The sequence below is a fragment of the Stigmatopora nigra genome, chromosome 23 (assembly GCF_051989575.1).
Source record: "Stigmatopora nigra isolate UIUO_SnigA chromosome 23, RoL_Snig_1.1, whole genome shotgun sequence".
NCBI lineage: Eukaryota > Metazoa > Chordata > Actinopteri > Syngnathiformes > Syngnathidae > Stigmatopora > Stigmatopora nigra.
The window spans coordinates 144,973-159,120 of record NC_135530.1 but is presented as its reverse complement, the minus strand read 5'-3'; the positions used below and the strand labels follow the sequence as shown (position 1 = coordinate 159,120).

Below are 14,148 nucleotides of genomic sequence, written 5' to 3'. Positions count from 1 at the left end.
CATCGGTGGCCATTTTGGAAAACGCGCCTTTTGTTGAATTGATTTTTTTTTCTTCTTTCTTTTCTGTGGCTCGGCATTCCGCAAAGTTTTGGCCGAGGCGGCGCCCTCTCGCCTCGTCTCCGCTTGAGCGCTCCGCCGTGACCGTCGGGCCCGGAACCCCCCCCGGGGGGTCGCCGGGCGGGGCGGGCCCGGGGCGGGCCGGGGCGGGCCGGGGCGGACCGGGGCGGTTCGTGAAGGCCGCTGATTGTTGGGTGGGGGCACAGGTTTCTTGGGAGCACCTGGCCATCTGGACATTACATCCCCCCCCGAGTCGTAATGGATGCCCCCTCCCGCTTCCGGTCCGGGCCGTAGACCCGTAATGGACACCTCCATCCACCCTCCAACTAAAACCCTCCCGGGACCTCCGTTTTGGGAGGTAGCGCCACTGGATAATAGCTTTCATTTAAGGCCCCATTGATGGCCATCCAGCGTTGGCCGTGAGGGCTTTTATTCGGGGGGTCACGCAAGTTAGAACCTGATGACGGCGACCCCCAACCTTCCCTTGTTCTCCCTTGTTCCATAAACAGGTGTAAAGGGCCGTGTTTCTTTGGCACAGGTGCGTCGGAGCGCAAACACCCCAGGGCCAATGAAGGAACCGGTGGCCCGTGCTCCCATACCGGCGACTCGGCCAGCAAATGGCCGTCCTTTTCCGCCCTTTTCCACGCTTTTCCGCTTTGGCCAATGGAGAGAGAGCGGTCTTTGACGTGTCCCACTCGGCCAGTGTGTTGTGTGGAAAGCCAAAGAGGCAGCAGAGTGTGAGCATTTTCTCCAGGGTGAAGGGGGCTACTTTTGTCTCAGCCAAAGCGCGCAAAGACTTTGTCAAGCCCAAAGACACCTGCGCGCTCGCATGCTGCGTGCGTACGTGCAAGGCGAGTCACGCCCGCCCGCCCGCCCGCCCGTCCCTCCCAGCCAAAGTTGAAGCAGAGTGCAAGCACACTAGATTTATTTCTTTTCCAACATTTGACAGGCGTTGGGGTGCCGAGCACGTTCCGCACGTTACGCCGGAGCGCGCACGTCGCCGTTTAAGCAGGCGTTTAACCAAAAGCGGGACCCCCGGTGGTGGCCTTCTGTCCCCGCGAGCGGCGGCGGCGGCGGCGGCCACGGCCACGTGCGCTCGCATTCCTCGAGTGGCGCAACGCGGCAGGCAAGATGGGACTCGCCGCTGCGGCATCTGGCGCCTCCACAAAATTCCCCTGATCTCCAGTCATTATTATTATTACCATCAGTATATTTTAGCTTGCTTCTTTTTTTTTTTGCTCTTAAATGTGCCCTTTATTGATTTGGGAACGGCCTTTCTCGTTCTAGTGTAGAATCCGTTGCGGTTTGATAGGAGCCTTCTTTCTTGGTCCAATCTTTGACTTATTGGTCAAGTCTTTTGTCTTTTATCGTGGCCTCGTGCAAGCATTTCAAATGTAGTTTTCTTCAATGAGTCGAAAATCACGCCTGAATGAATCCGTTTTCAAACGTAAGAATGAAGAGCAAACGTTCTACCATTTGTCTCGTTTGTCATTGGCTCTGAATTGGCTGACAAATCATACCACGGTGTGTTTACGTGCACTTGCTGCGTTTTAAAAAGGATTTTACTTCCTGACAGTACGTTAGTGATCGCGCCCCCCCCCCCCCACTTCCTGTTTGCTGTAGCTGATAACAGGAAGCATTGAAGTAAAAAAAAAAGCAAAAGCCTGGAATGCAGTTGACGAGAAAGCGGCCGCGAGTGAATGTCAGCCTTTAAAAGTGTGGCGGCGTTTAAGAGTCTTGATGCAGCAACGGCGGCGGCGGCGGCGGCGGCTGGCGGAACAGGTCCGGACTGGTTTGCCTCTCGTATACGCGCAAGGAAACGTGGCAAAAGTCATGGGCAATCCACCCCAAAAAACTCCACGCTGGGACCCTAAATCCCCCCCCCTGCACGCCCATTTTCCCAAATTGGACTTTTTTCCTTCACGGTGGCCCATCCGCCCAATCAACGCTTTCCCACTCGTTAACGGACGCCACCCCCCGTCCTATTGCTCTCTTGAGAGTCCCGGTGCCGGGGAACGGGAGACCCAAATGGTCCTCTGGAGAGCGCGGCGTCGGAGTCCCCGCCCGGGACAAAGACCCCCGCCCAGCTGGGATGGCGGAGACGGGCGCGCTCATTGTCGGCGCTCGGATTGGAACGGGACCGGACCCACGGATGGCTCCCACAAAAGGCCAGACGAGCGTGGGAACGACGGATGGGGAGGCCGGCGGCACCGGGCACGAAATTGACGTGGTCAGTGGCGCTCGATGACTTCCATTTCAATTGGGCTCCGTTTAATAGCAAAAAGGTTTTGGGGGGGGGGAGGAAAAAAGTCCCTCCCCCTGCTTGAACTAAGTGGGTCACCTCTAGCTAGCATTGCTTTACAAGTGGTGATTGGCGGCGCCCCCCTTGGGCCCAGTTTGTATCATTGCGCATTCAGAAGTCCCAGAGGGATGCCCCCCCACCCCCCTTTTTTTCCCACTGGTGCTTGCAGGTCTTAACGGGAATTAAAAACAACAAATTAATTGCCCCTGTTAGATCAGTAAGGCGCCCCCCGGGGGACCAATGTGCTTATCACGCACACACACACACACGCCCCTTGGTGACGTTCCTGTGCATTTTGCCGGGCGGGCCGGACGGCCTCTTCCCCATCTGTTGCGCCCCCCCCCCCCCCCCCCTCTAATTAGGGTGCTCCCTCCTCCGTCGTAGCCTTTTTACAGGCCCGATCGTGGCTTTTGTTTTCATTTCTTTTTTCTCTTTTTTTTATTGCCCCTACTCGGAACACCCGAAAAACACCCCCCCCGCCTGACGTCTGTTCCGCGCGGCCTTGACGACGCCAAGTGTGTGTTTAAGTGGCCTTTGCGGCCCCCGCGGAGCGTTGCCCGTTTAGCGGGAGCACAAAAAAGGCGGATGGCCTCGTGGATCCGCGGCCGTGCGGTCCTCCGTCATCGGCGAAGGGATCAGCATCTGGTACGGATAGCTCCGGTTGACGTGGACACCACGTGCGGCGTGGCAGCGGCCCCGTCTCACCCGGCGTCGCCGCCAGCCCGCAGGATATTCCTCGGCACGGAAAAAACTTTCTCTCGGCCGGCTGTCTTTTGTGGTGGCCCCGCAGGATTAAACAAACGCGACGGCCCTTTGCAATGCAAATGTCTTTAAATAGCAGCAGTGTGTGTGTGTGTGTGTGTGTGGGTGGGCCCCGGGGGGGTAGCGTCCCCTGTAATCAGTGCGCGTGTTGCCGCGGCCCGGGGTGCCCGCGTCTTAATCAAAGACATTCTTGCGCCTGACTGGGGTGAAAAACTCCCAAGTAGTCGGCGTCCCGTCACCAATGCTCTCTTCTTTGTAGGCCAGAACCGGCGGCATATTCACGGCGGGCCTAATAAGTTGGGAGCTGATTTTCAAAGGCAGCACTTTCCCCACGCGATTCAAACCTGACTTTTTCTCTCCCCCAAATGTCATTCTTATCCGCTGCGTAAAACGCGACTAGTTTGAAGTGGGAGGCTGCCACCCCGACGCATTTCTGGCTTCAACGGCGGCACAAATCGAGTCTCGGCGTCCAAGAAGTCACTTTTCCTGGCCATTCGCACCTCTCCGATGGCTTCGACGGTCAACTGCCACTTTGCCATCCGCCGTTTTTCCCCTCTTTTTGGACTGCGCTTTAAATGTGTAAAATGGGCTCTTGGATGAGTGAACGAAAGCGAGTGAGCCGGCGTGATGAACGATAAGAGGAAGAATGTCCAAAGGCCCACGCACGCACGCACGCACGGGCGGACGGACGGGGACACGTATTCCCGCACGCTCGCCGTGAGAACCAAAACAAAGAAAGAGGGCGCAGACTGTTTCTCACGCCGGAGGCCGTGTTGACACTCCAAAGCGTGCGGGCTGCCGTCTCAGCCAAAGGACGCGGGCACGCACGCGGGCGCGCACGCGGGTACGCACGCGGGTCCTTACAAAGCACCTTTCCTTCCACCTTGGCACCTTGTGAAAGGCAGCTTTTGGCAGACGGGGGGACTTTTTTTTTCTTCCCGTTCCCGAGAAGTGGGAGCAAACACGCTGATATGATGGCTCCCCCCCCCCCCCCCCCCCACGGTGACCCTTTCCTCCCCTCAAATCTTTGGTTTGAGAAAAGCATTGAATGTGGGAGAAAAAAAAAGCCAAAGTGAAATGGCGCCCCCTGACCCACGCGCAGCTCTTCCCTTCCCGGGCCCGCCGCGCTCGCTCGCCCGCTGTGCCGCTCTGGACGGAGAAGGCTGGCGTCGATTCCGGTGGCGTCTAGCGGCCGGCCACCGTTGCTTACGAGTGAATGAATGCGTGTCTTAAATGAAAGTCAAGTAAAACAAGCGGCTTTTGTCCGACGCGTCAGCTTGTGTACACGGATCATTGCGGTATGTTGTCTTTGAGTCTGCCGTGTTTTCAGTCAACACGCTTGCTTTGCACGCTGTGACATCATTCCATTGTGAACGGGACGTTTGGCCCCGCCTTCTCCCGTCACTCACGGAAGCAGGGGTGGGGGGGGGGGGGGGGACGCGGCAAATTTGTGGGAAACGGGGCCCGGCCGTGGAATTTCCGCCGTTTGGACTCTCGGACGGCTTTGCGGCGTTTGCGCGTGCATCCGTCAGTCGGCGCCGGCCGCCCGGCCGGCTGCGTGGGCGCCCGCCCTCTCTGTATTATTGCAAACGTGCGTCAAACACCTGGCCTATTTTTAGAGGCCCGCCACCATCTTAATTCCACCCAGTCCAACGAGTGTGACTCTGTCTGCGCCAGTCCCTCCTTTTATCTTGGGAGGATTTTTCATTCGGGACTCGCTGTAGTCCACCGTCCCCTTTTTTTTCCTCCTAGCTTCCAGTTAGGCTAGGTTGCCTTCTTTGATGCCACTGAAAAAGTTGGATTGGCGGGCACCGTCTCCAAAATAGGAACGGTGAAAGGGAGCCTCTGGAACCATAAAAAAAAGTTTGCGGGGCCACCACAGAGACGGACGGACGGACGGACGGACGAACGAACGGACGGCGCTGGCTCACTCGGACACACCTCTTCTAATAATGGGTCGGCCCAAACGGCGCTCGCCATGTGTGCGGCGTGCAGATACGGCGCGCCAATCTGGTGCTCTCAATCCCACATCAATGTGTGCCTGTGAGCAAAGCGTCTGTTGCCGTGTGGATTGGCGTACAAATTGGGTGGCCTTTTCTTCCTTCCTTCCTTCCTTCTTTGCTGGCTTCACCCCCCCCCCCCCCCCCCCACCTCACAATAGAGACGGGAGGAGCGCTTGGTCTGGAATGCGGCAAAACGGGCCCAGAGAAGGAATAATCGCAGATGATCCGGGCTTTACCGCCAAATGCGCATTTGCGGTACTTCTCGGGAGCCGTTTGCGCAAACGTGGCCCGCCGTTGGGCGCCGCTTGTCATTTGCGAGAAGCGCACACAACAAGTCTCCCTCCCGTCCAACGCTTTCAATCCAAATCCATCTATCAGAGCGCTCTTAACTCGACAAAGTAGTACCTGAAAGAGTCGCATTCCAGGCTTTATTCTTTCGTATTTCCAGGCCTTTTGTGGCACTTTTTCCAAATCGACTTTGCTTAGCCATGCGACTAAACTTTTGCTTTCAGTTGAGGCCTGTTATGTCTTTCTTCATCTGTGGTTATCTTTAAGAAGAAAAAAAAAGCTTTGTTTCTGATCTATATCGTCTATATTATAGTCCGAAGACTACGGGTATTCGACTCCAGGTTTTTTTCCAAACCCAATCCCTCCGGTATGACGTGCTTGGAAACGGTTGGTGGCAAATGGCCGGAGGGATCCGGCGTCGGCCATCCCAGCATTTGGAAACGGGCTCCCCATCTGATTTGGGCTCCGAAGAAGCAGATTGGATTGCCCCATTTGCAGCTTTTGTCGCTTTTGACACGTTCCACATGAAAGAGAAAATGAAGGCATTAGGCCGACGCCTCCCTTCGCTTTGCGCCGGCCAATTTGCACGGCCACGGCGGAAGAAAGCGCGGGGGGGGGGGCGTCCACCGCCAGGTAATGGCGACCGATGAAAGAGGCGCCGGGAATTGGACCGTCGCCAAAAGCCACGGGTCGGCCCACACGCACGGCGTCATTAATAAATGGCCTCCTGGTGGAGAGCTGTGCCGCCTTCCAAATACTTCTCCTTTCTGTCGAGAAGCCTGCTTTTGCGTCTGTCGCCACGACCGCCGACTCGCTGTCAGTTATTTGGTGGCGGGCCAGGGCGCAGGTGCACCCGTGCCCTGGCCCGTGGGAAACCACAGCCCAAAGTGACAGCTGCGCGGCGAAGGCGTCGCTGGCACCGCGAGGAGGAGGAGGAGGAGGAGGCCAAGAGGCCGTTGTTTGGGTGCGCTCAGGTGCTCAAAGGTGCTATCAGGATGTTATTGTTCCCTTTTGGGGCTGCCGTTTAGTTGAAACTGAAAGTGGGGAAAAGTTTACAAGGTGGCTCAGGGTTAAAGTCAGCCTTCATTTGTGTGTGTGTGCGTGCGTGCGTGCGTGCGTGCGTGGGTGGAGGAACTGTAGAAGCCCCCCTCCCCACCCCTCAACCTCCAATAATTAAGTCTGATCTCCTCTTCCTCCTCCTCCTCCAGAACAATCATCCCGGCGTCTGATACTTCCTGGCCGGCAACAATTAGCCCGCCTAATTAAAAGTTCATTGCCGGCCTCTCCGAACGCGGTCGACGAGAGCTGCGGGGGCCGCCGGCCGGGGCCGATGGCCGGGGCCGATGGCCGTGTTGGCTGGCCGGCCTCTCGCGCGCACGGGCGTCGGCCGGCCGGCTCGCCGTGATGTTGGCGTGCGGCGCAAATTGGTTTATCCCTATCAGATTCCTCGGCGGCCGGGCCGGATCGGCGCTCCGGCCGGGCCAGAACCACAACCGGGGAGAGTTGTAATGCGATGAGCGGCCTAATGAGATCTACTTTGGGTTGTTTTTTTTTTTTTTTCAAGCCGGGGAAAGTTGCAATACGAAGCTTGGGAAAGGAGAGCGCTCGTGGCAGATAAGGAAGTCGGGGCCCCTCCGCAAAAATCATCAAGGCTGAATTAAAAGAGGAAATGCGCTGTTAATCGTTATGGCTCCTCCTAATTGTGACCATTGGATTTGGTCATTGACTAATGGCCAGCTGCGGCCCGCATTACGGACGCCGCCATCCGTCGCGACCGCAGATGACGGCGCAGATAACTGGGGGGGGGGTGGTCAAGGCATAAACTGCATGGCATGGCTCTTGGAAGGATGGCGGTTCCTTGGCCGCTTGGCCTTTGAGGAAGTCAAAGAGCTGGAAAACTGGGGTGGCCCATAAAGAAGTTTCCCCATCTTAATTCCAATTTTCTAATGAAAACGTGTGCCTTCTCCTCCGTCTTTCAAGTCCAAAAGGTCCGTCAATTCTTTTTTATGATGCCACGCGTGGCTCCCGAGCCACAGGTTGCCTCGCCCTGCTCTAGCACACCTTGCGTTGGTGTCTTCCTTCCCTCAAAGTGTGTAGTCGCTGGCCACGTCCGTAGAGCGCTTGCTTTTATTTCATTGGCCCTTGGACGAGCAGACTGGCCAAGCGTGGATGGCCCGGAGATAGATTCCCAAGCAAAGAGCCACGCGCGCTTAGCATTATTGAGGCGCGTGGGGCATCTATTCGCGTCACATCTGGGGCCGGGACGGGTACCCGGCGGGTGGAGCTCACTCTCAGCCGCACAAAAAACGTCCGTCACGGATTGCCTCGCCGCCGCCTGCCAATTAGCCGCGCGATTGCGCGGCCGGGATTAGCGGCGGCTCCCGCTCGGGCCCTCGGATGGATTTCCGAGGGGCCCGGCGGGCCGGAGCGCGACGGGTCGGCCTAGATAACCGGCCCGCCGGGAAAGTGGCGGGCCGGGAAACCTGGGGGACTCCCTTTTGGAGACGCCGCTCCGTTGGCACGGAGCCGGCGGCCAAATGTCAGCCGGGCCGCGGGAGCCGTCTCCCCCCCCCGTAACCGCGGGAAACTTGCCCACGCCTCGGCAATCCTCTTTGACGCCCAACGTAGTACGCCACGTCAGAAGCGCGTGGCTCGCCTCTTCGGTGCCGTCTCGGAGAATCTTTCGAAGTTGGCTCGTCGAAAGACCTTTTCTCCCCCCCTTGCGTTTTGCACCAAACACGGCCAAACTGCCGACGTGGAAAACGGCGTGCTCGCTGGCTCCTGAAAATGCGGGAAAAGACGACGAAAAAAGAGCCGACGGGTGACGGCCGACGGGTGCAATAAAGATAGCCGCTTATGACTGCAAGCTTTTTTCTTTTTTTTTTTTTACGTGGCCTCGGGGAATGGCCATCATTACTTGGCGCAATTAGATTTTGTGAAATGCAAGCAGAATTTTGAACGGCGCCCACTATAACGCCAGCGATAAGCGCCAGCGCAAGGAAGGGACCGTGTAAATCTGCGACTCAAGACACCTTCTCTTCTCTCTCATTAGCTTATACCTTTAGCATGGGCACTCGTCGCGAAAAGGCCGACTGGCCGCCGCCCCACCCCTCCGTCCCGTAGCAACGGCAACCACGGCCGCCTGGGTATCGATCGGAGCCGCGGATACATTTTTATCTGGCGTTTCCGCTTCTTGTTGTCCTTGCTAATAAAAGCAGGGACCGAGAGAGAATAGGTGGAATAGGTTTTTTTTCTTATTATTCCGCCGCTTGGTGACTAATATCGTTAATAACATGCACGCGGAGACGCACGCACGCACGCACGCACGTACGGGAAGAGATAAGGCGGATGCATTATTTAACGTGGTGGACTAATGGCCCAGATTGTCCCCGCAACAATTGAATAACATCAGGAGATAAGAGCGGGGCTCTTAAAGGATGGGCCTGCGGAAGCAAAGATAGCCGAGGCGCTGAGGGGGGGTGGGGCGGCGGGGGGCGACGGCGAGCAAGCGGGAGGCCACCAAAGCCACGGGCCCGCATCGCGCCGTCGATGGCGACCAGGGGGTTAGGCTGTTGAAATCGATCCCCCCTAGAGCGCCGGCTGGCTGGCTGGCTGGCCGGCTATTAATCTGCTATCTTTGACTTTTGCCGCTAATGGCCGCCGGCAGTCATCTCCTAAAGTGGCTTTGGAGTGCTTTGAGGGCACTGGGATAACATCTCATAGCATCTCATAGCATCTCATGGCATCTTATGGCATCTTATCGCTCTGGCGCGCCGACCTTTGGCTGGGACCTTGAACTTGTCATTTTCATATTTGTTTTTTCTTTTCTTTCCCCCGGCCGGCGCCGTCTCCTCTTTCTTCTGGCTGCGGCGGACGTCGGCGCCACCGGAGGGAGCCGGCGGTATGAGCGGGGATTTGCCGCTGGCCGCCCGTCCCTTTTGGACGCTGTCCGTCCAGTCGGCGCGAGCGCGCCAGCCTTTTTTTTTTCTCCATCTAAGTCCTCCTTCTCTCTCTGACAGGGAAATGTTTGAAATGCGCGTGGCCCGCCCGATCACCGATTTTTGGATTAGCCCGTGTCTTTCCAAATACATCTGATCATCCCATTAAGCTGAACTCTGGCTAGAAATGGTTTTAATGCCAATGTAGATTTGTGGGGTGGGGCCACGTTTTTTTGCAGAGAGGATAAGTGTTTCCTTTTATTTTTTTTTTGTATTATAGGGGGCCCAAAGACGACCGCGGGCCTTTCTGAATATTGGACACTAATACCATTCTGCCTTCTTTTCTTTCTTCTTGCCTATTTTCCCGTCTCACCTCCAGAGGAAAAAGTCCAGCAGAGGACTCCTTTTATCCTTTCCCTCCCTTCCTCCCTCACTCACTCACTCACTCACTCTCTCTTTGCGGATTTTTCCTTCTATTGCATTTATTCATATTCAGCAGTCAATCATTTGTGTCGCAGCGGCGATGGCAGCCGGCGAGAGAAATCCGGAGATTGCAGATGGAAGTGCTATATTTTCATTTTTTTTTTTCATGTTCTTATCCTGGCGTATTTGAAGCGGCGATGTGGAAAAGCGCTGGGAGCACCGCTTTACACAGCGCCAGCCACCGCCACCCCCACCCAGCGCCCCCCCCCCCCCCCCCCCTTCATCAAAAGCCGCCAATCGGGCCTAAATCAGCATGCAAAATGCCACTCAACCCTGTAGCCTTTATTAAAGTTTGCAGGGACTCAATTTGAGATAGCGATCGTTCCTATTAAAAAGCCAAATGTAAGATAGTTTTTTCTTTTTTTTTTCTACAAGCTCCCCCCACAACACCCCCCCACCCCCCACCCCCCTCTAAATCTCAGAGTGGAATGGAATTGTTAATCAGCATAGGCTGATGTGATTTCTCTGTCACAAATCCTGCCCTGGGCTCAGTGGCGCACCAGCTTTACCGTCACTTCGGGCTTAGCGGTCGCCACGGAAACCAGGGGAGGAGGAGGATCGGCGCCGGCGTGCGTCGGGTTGAGATGGCGGCGGAGTTCGGGGGGCCGTGTGGCCTCGGTCCGCCGCTCCTTGGGCGCCCTCACGTCGTCACATCACGTGATTTTTTTTCCAAACCGTTGCTGGTCATTTCCAATGAACCAATGACCAAGTGGCGGAACGGGCGACAAACCAAGCGGCGTACGACGACAGAAAGGCCCGGGTCCAAACTGGAAATGGTAGCGCGCTGCCGTAAACGTAAACTCGGCAAAGAGAGTCATCGAGTGAGGTGCGGAGAACTCCAGATCGTTGGCGTGTGCGTGATTGACAGGCGCTGGCCTCTAATCCCACCGCGCATTGTTGGGGAAAGAAAGAAGGAGAAAAAACGTGGGCAAGGTGGCGTGCGGCCAGAGCGTACGTTTCCGTTTTAATTATCTCGTTGTGTGCCTTTTGCAATCAGAGTCTCCACCACCTCGTCCATTAGCCCTCGCCGCCATCGCCTCTGCCGCCTCTGCCGCCTCTGCAATCTCCAGCCTCTAATTGAATGGGATTTTAATGGCGCGCGCTCACGCACGTAATCCAACGTCAGTCGGGAAAAACATGGGCGTCGTCATCGGCCTGTTGCCCATCACCTTCCTGGTGTGTGACCTCGCGCCCTTGTTTGTTGGTCACATGTTGTTAGTGCGGGGACGCCGTGGTGACGTTGATCTGGCTCAAACTCAATGACGGCGCCCAGAGATGCAATGGAAAGTGGCCAAAGTCCCGATGGGTGGACGATAGCGCTTATTGAATGGCGTATTTTTGCCAGGCGCCAGCCAGCCCACCGGCACTCTGTTGGCTCAACATACTTTGATAATAATCCCTTGGTGTTTTTTTTGAACATCAACAGACTGACTGCAATGTCATTGGAAGCGCTGTTAGGGGGGGGGGGGGGGTTATTTTCCCTTTCATAGACCAAGAAAAAGCCAGATGCCTTACAGTCGTAGTGATAAAATGTCCAAAGTGCATCAATGGTCAGGTCAAAATAGTGCCGTTTGTATTGGAGAAAAGAAATGCTCACGTGAGTGACATTGACGCACAGCACAGACATAGTCTGCATCTGCCCTCCGAGTCAGAGTTGGTGGCTGACTTGTCCCCGGCCCAGCATTTTCCCCACCAAAACATGTCTCCGCCGGCGCCTTCCTACCTAATATTTGGCTTTTAGGCGCCATTAAAGCTCATTTGTCTGCGGGCCGGGCCCTCGTGGCGGCTTTTGTCTCAGTTCGGTCTCCGCTTTGGGATGCCTTTGGGCGCATTCCCTCCCCGGTATGATATGTTTACCAAATACCTGTTTAGAATGCGGCGGTGGCGGCGGCGGCGGCGGCGGCGGCGGCAACGCTTTCCCCTCCGGCCCCCGCCGTAAATGTGGGTATTATTTGTCAGGCCTGGCAGTGTCTCCAGGCTGCTTCAGAGAGATACAAGGAGGCGAGTGATAAGGAGAGCATCAGAAGGGCAGTTAATTGCCTGCAGTCTCCGGGAGCCGGGGAATATTTAAAATCTATGGGATTAAAGGCAGATTAAAAAGTGCAGAAGCAGTGGGCCCAATGGCGCTTAAAGATTGCAATCAGCAAGGGTAATGGGAGGGAGGGAGGGATGGAAGTGGGGGGGGGGGGGCGTGGGGGGCCGTGGGGGGGTAGGGTAGGGCAAGGGAGAGAGGAAAGCAACGGAGGAAGCCTGGGAAAACGGCAACCAATGGAGGAGGGGCACCAAAAAAAAATGACAGATGGGAATTTTAGACGCCCCCGGTGCCATCTTGTAAGCGCCGTTCATCTACGTGTAAATCGCGCTTTTTTTTCCTTCTCTCCCCCCTCGCGCGCTCCTCGTCAGCGGCCGGCGACGCTCTCGTTCGTATCGCGCCATCGGCCAATTCAAAAGCCGCGCCCCACCCCGCCGGGATTTAGTCGTGGCGGGATTCCCAGACGGCGGGAAAAATGACAGACTAGATTGCTTTTGGAAATCTTCTCACGGAAACGCCAAGCAAAATGTCAACTCGGATGCACTTTCATGCTACCGAGTTTATCCTTTGTCGGTCGGTCACGGTGAGGGGAAAATAGAACCGTTCCGAAACCTCATGCTAATTGACTTTTTAGGCTAATTGTTAGCAACTTCCTCTGGCTTCCTGCCATGGAGACTCCAAATAACCCATCTGACGTGGAAGGGTCGCTCCGCCCCTTCAAATGGATTGAACGTCGCCGGCGGATTCTGCTGGTGCCTGGGCCCAGGTCTTCCGCGGATCGTTTCTTTCCAAATATTTGCAAGCGCGCCTCGGCCCGCCAGTCAAAAGAGAATCGGCGGCCGGCGAGCGGCGCACCCACAGCCGGAGGCGGTGGCGGCGGCGGCGGCTTTACCGGGGACGGGCGTCCGCGTGCCTGATAGACATCCCGTTTAGATTTACGAGGTCATCCGCTGGTTGTGGCGCAGGCGCACAAGGCACGTGTAGAGACGCGCACTTGCAGCCGGCCACACTTTTTGGATGGAGTTGTGGCCGGAGTGTGGAGCCAGCCAATCACAGCACTTGTGTGCAACCTGCCCAATATCCACGGCCCACCTTCATCATCATCATGGCCATGGCCATTGGCCCTGCGGAGGCACTGCAGGTCAATGGATGGAAAGGCCGAGCGACAGTGGGCCGGCCGGCCGGCCGGCCGGCCCCCTGAAGGTGCCACCTGAGCTTTTCCCCCACCTTCCAGACAAGGTCCTAGCCTCCCTCTCCACCCTAAGCCCTCCCTCTCTCTCTCCCCCTCCCCACCTTTGCGCCTCAGGCGGCGCTGTCTTTCAACAGCGCCGCTATAACGGGAAGTCACGGGCCGGTCACCGACCGGGCCGCGCCTTTGCCTTTGCCTTGCGTAGAGGAGCCACGTTCCGTGGCGCGGGGCGCTCTTTTCACCGTCTTTGCTCACGGCTTAGGGAGTCGCGCCCGAGCAGGGATGGGCGAGGGGCGTGGTCCCGGGCCTGAAGTTTCAGGGCCGCGTTCAAAGACGCGGCCCTGAAACTCCTTTTTGACCTCCGTCCTCGGCGACTGTCAATCACGCGGCAAACGCTTGTCGGGGGTTGACGGATGGCAGCAGCATTCCTAACACTTTCTTTCTTTTTCTCCTCTTCCCCCTAATGAGCTGTGCGTAAGTGCGTAAGTGCGTGCGTGCGTGCGTGCGTGCGTGCGTGCGTGCGTGCCTTTTAGTTGACACATAATTGTTACGAGCCACGTGTGCTGCTAATGCAGTATTTCTGTCAAATTCTCGGATGGAAGTATTCCCACTCTGGGTACTTTTTCCAGTCAAAGCCGGTTGGAAAGCAACTTTTGTCAAGTGACTATTTTGATGGAAATGAAAGGAGGGGCGCAATTGACCTCCATTTGGAAGCAAATAGGAAATTCATTTTACGGCGCCGGAAGCACAAAACGACGGGCTTTTCTTTTTGTCCACCTCGCCATCGTCTTGCTTCCAAATAGTTTTTTTTGTTTCTCCCCCTCCCCACTAAGAAGGCGGATTGTCAAAGTTTCAGGTGTTTATCAGGACCCCGCCCCCCCACCCCACAACGCTATTTCTGAGAAAAAGTGCATTGGAGAGTGAAGCCGTCTCATCCTTCTTCCCCTACCGCTGAAACAAACATTTGACGGCTTTTGTGGAGGCTGTCGTAAGAGGGTTTTTTTTCGTTGCCGTTGCCGCCGTCGTCGCCGCCACCGATGGCGGCGGCGGCGGCGGATCTGCGGCGTAATCACCTTGACACCCGTCAAACGACG

General features: G+C 56.4%; 1 long non-coding RNA gene across 2 annotated transcripts in view; it reads left to right on the top strand.

Annotated features, from left to right (window-relative positions):
• The window catches only part of LOC144180952 (uncharacterized), a 42,670-nt gene that overhangs the window by 326 nt on the left and 28,196 nt on the right, over nucleotides 1-14,148 (top strand). The window lies entirely within an intron of this gene.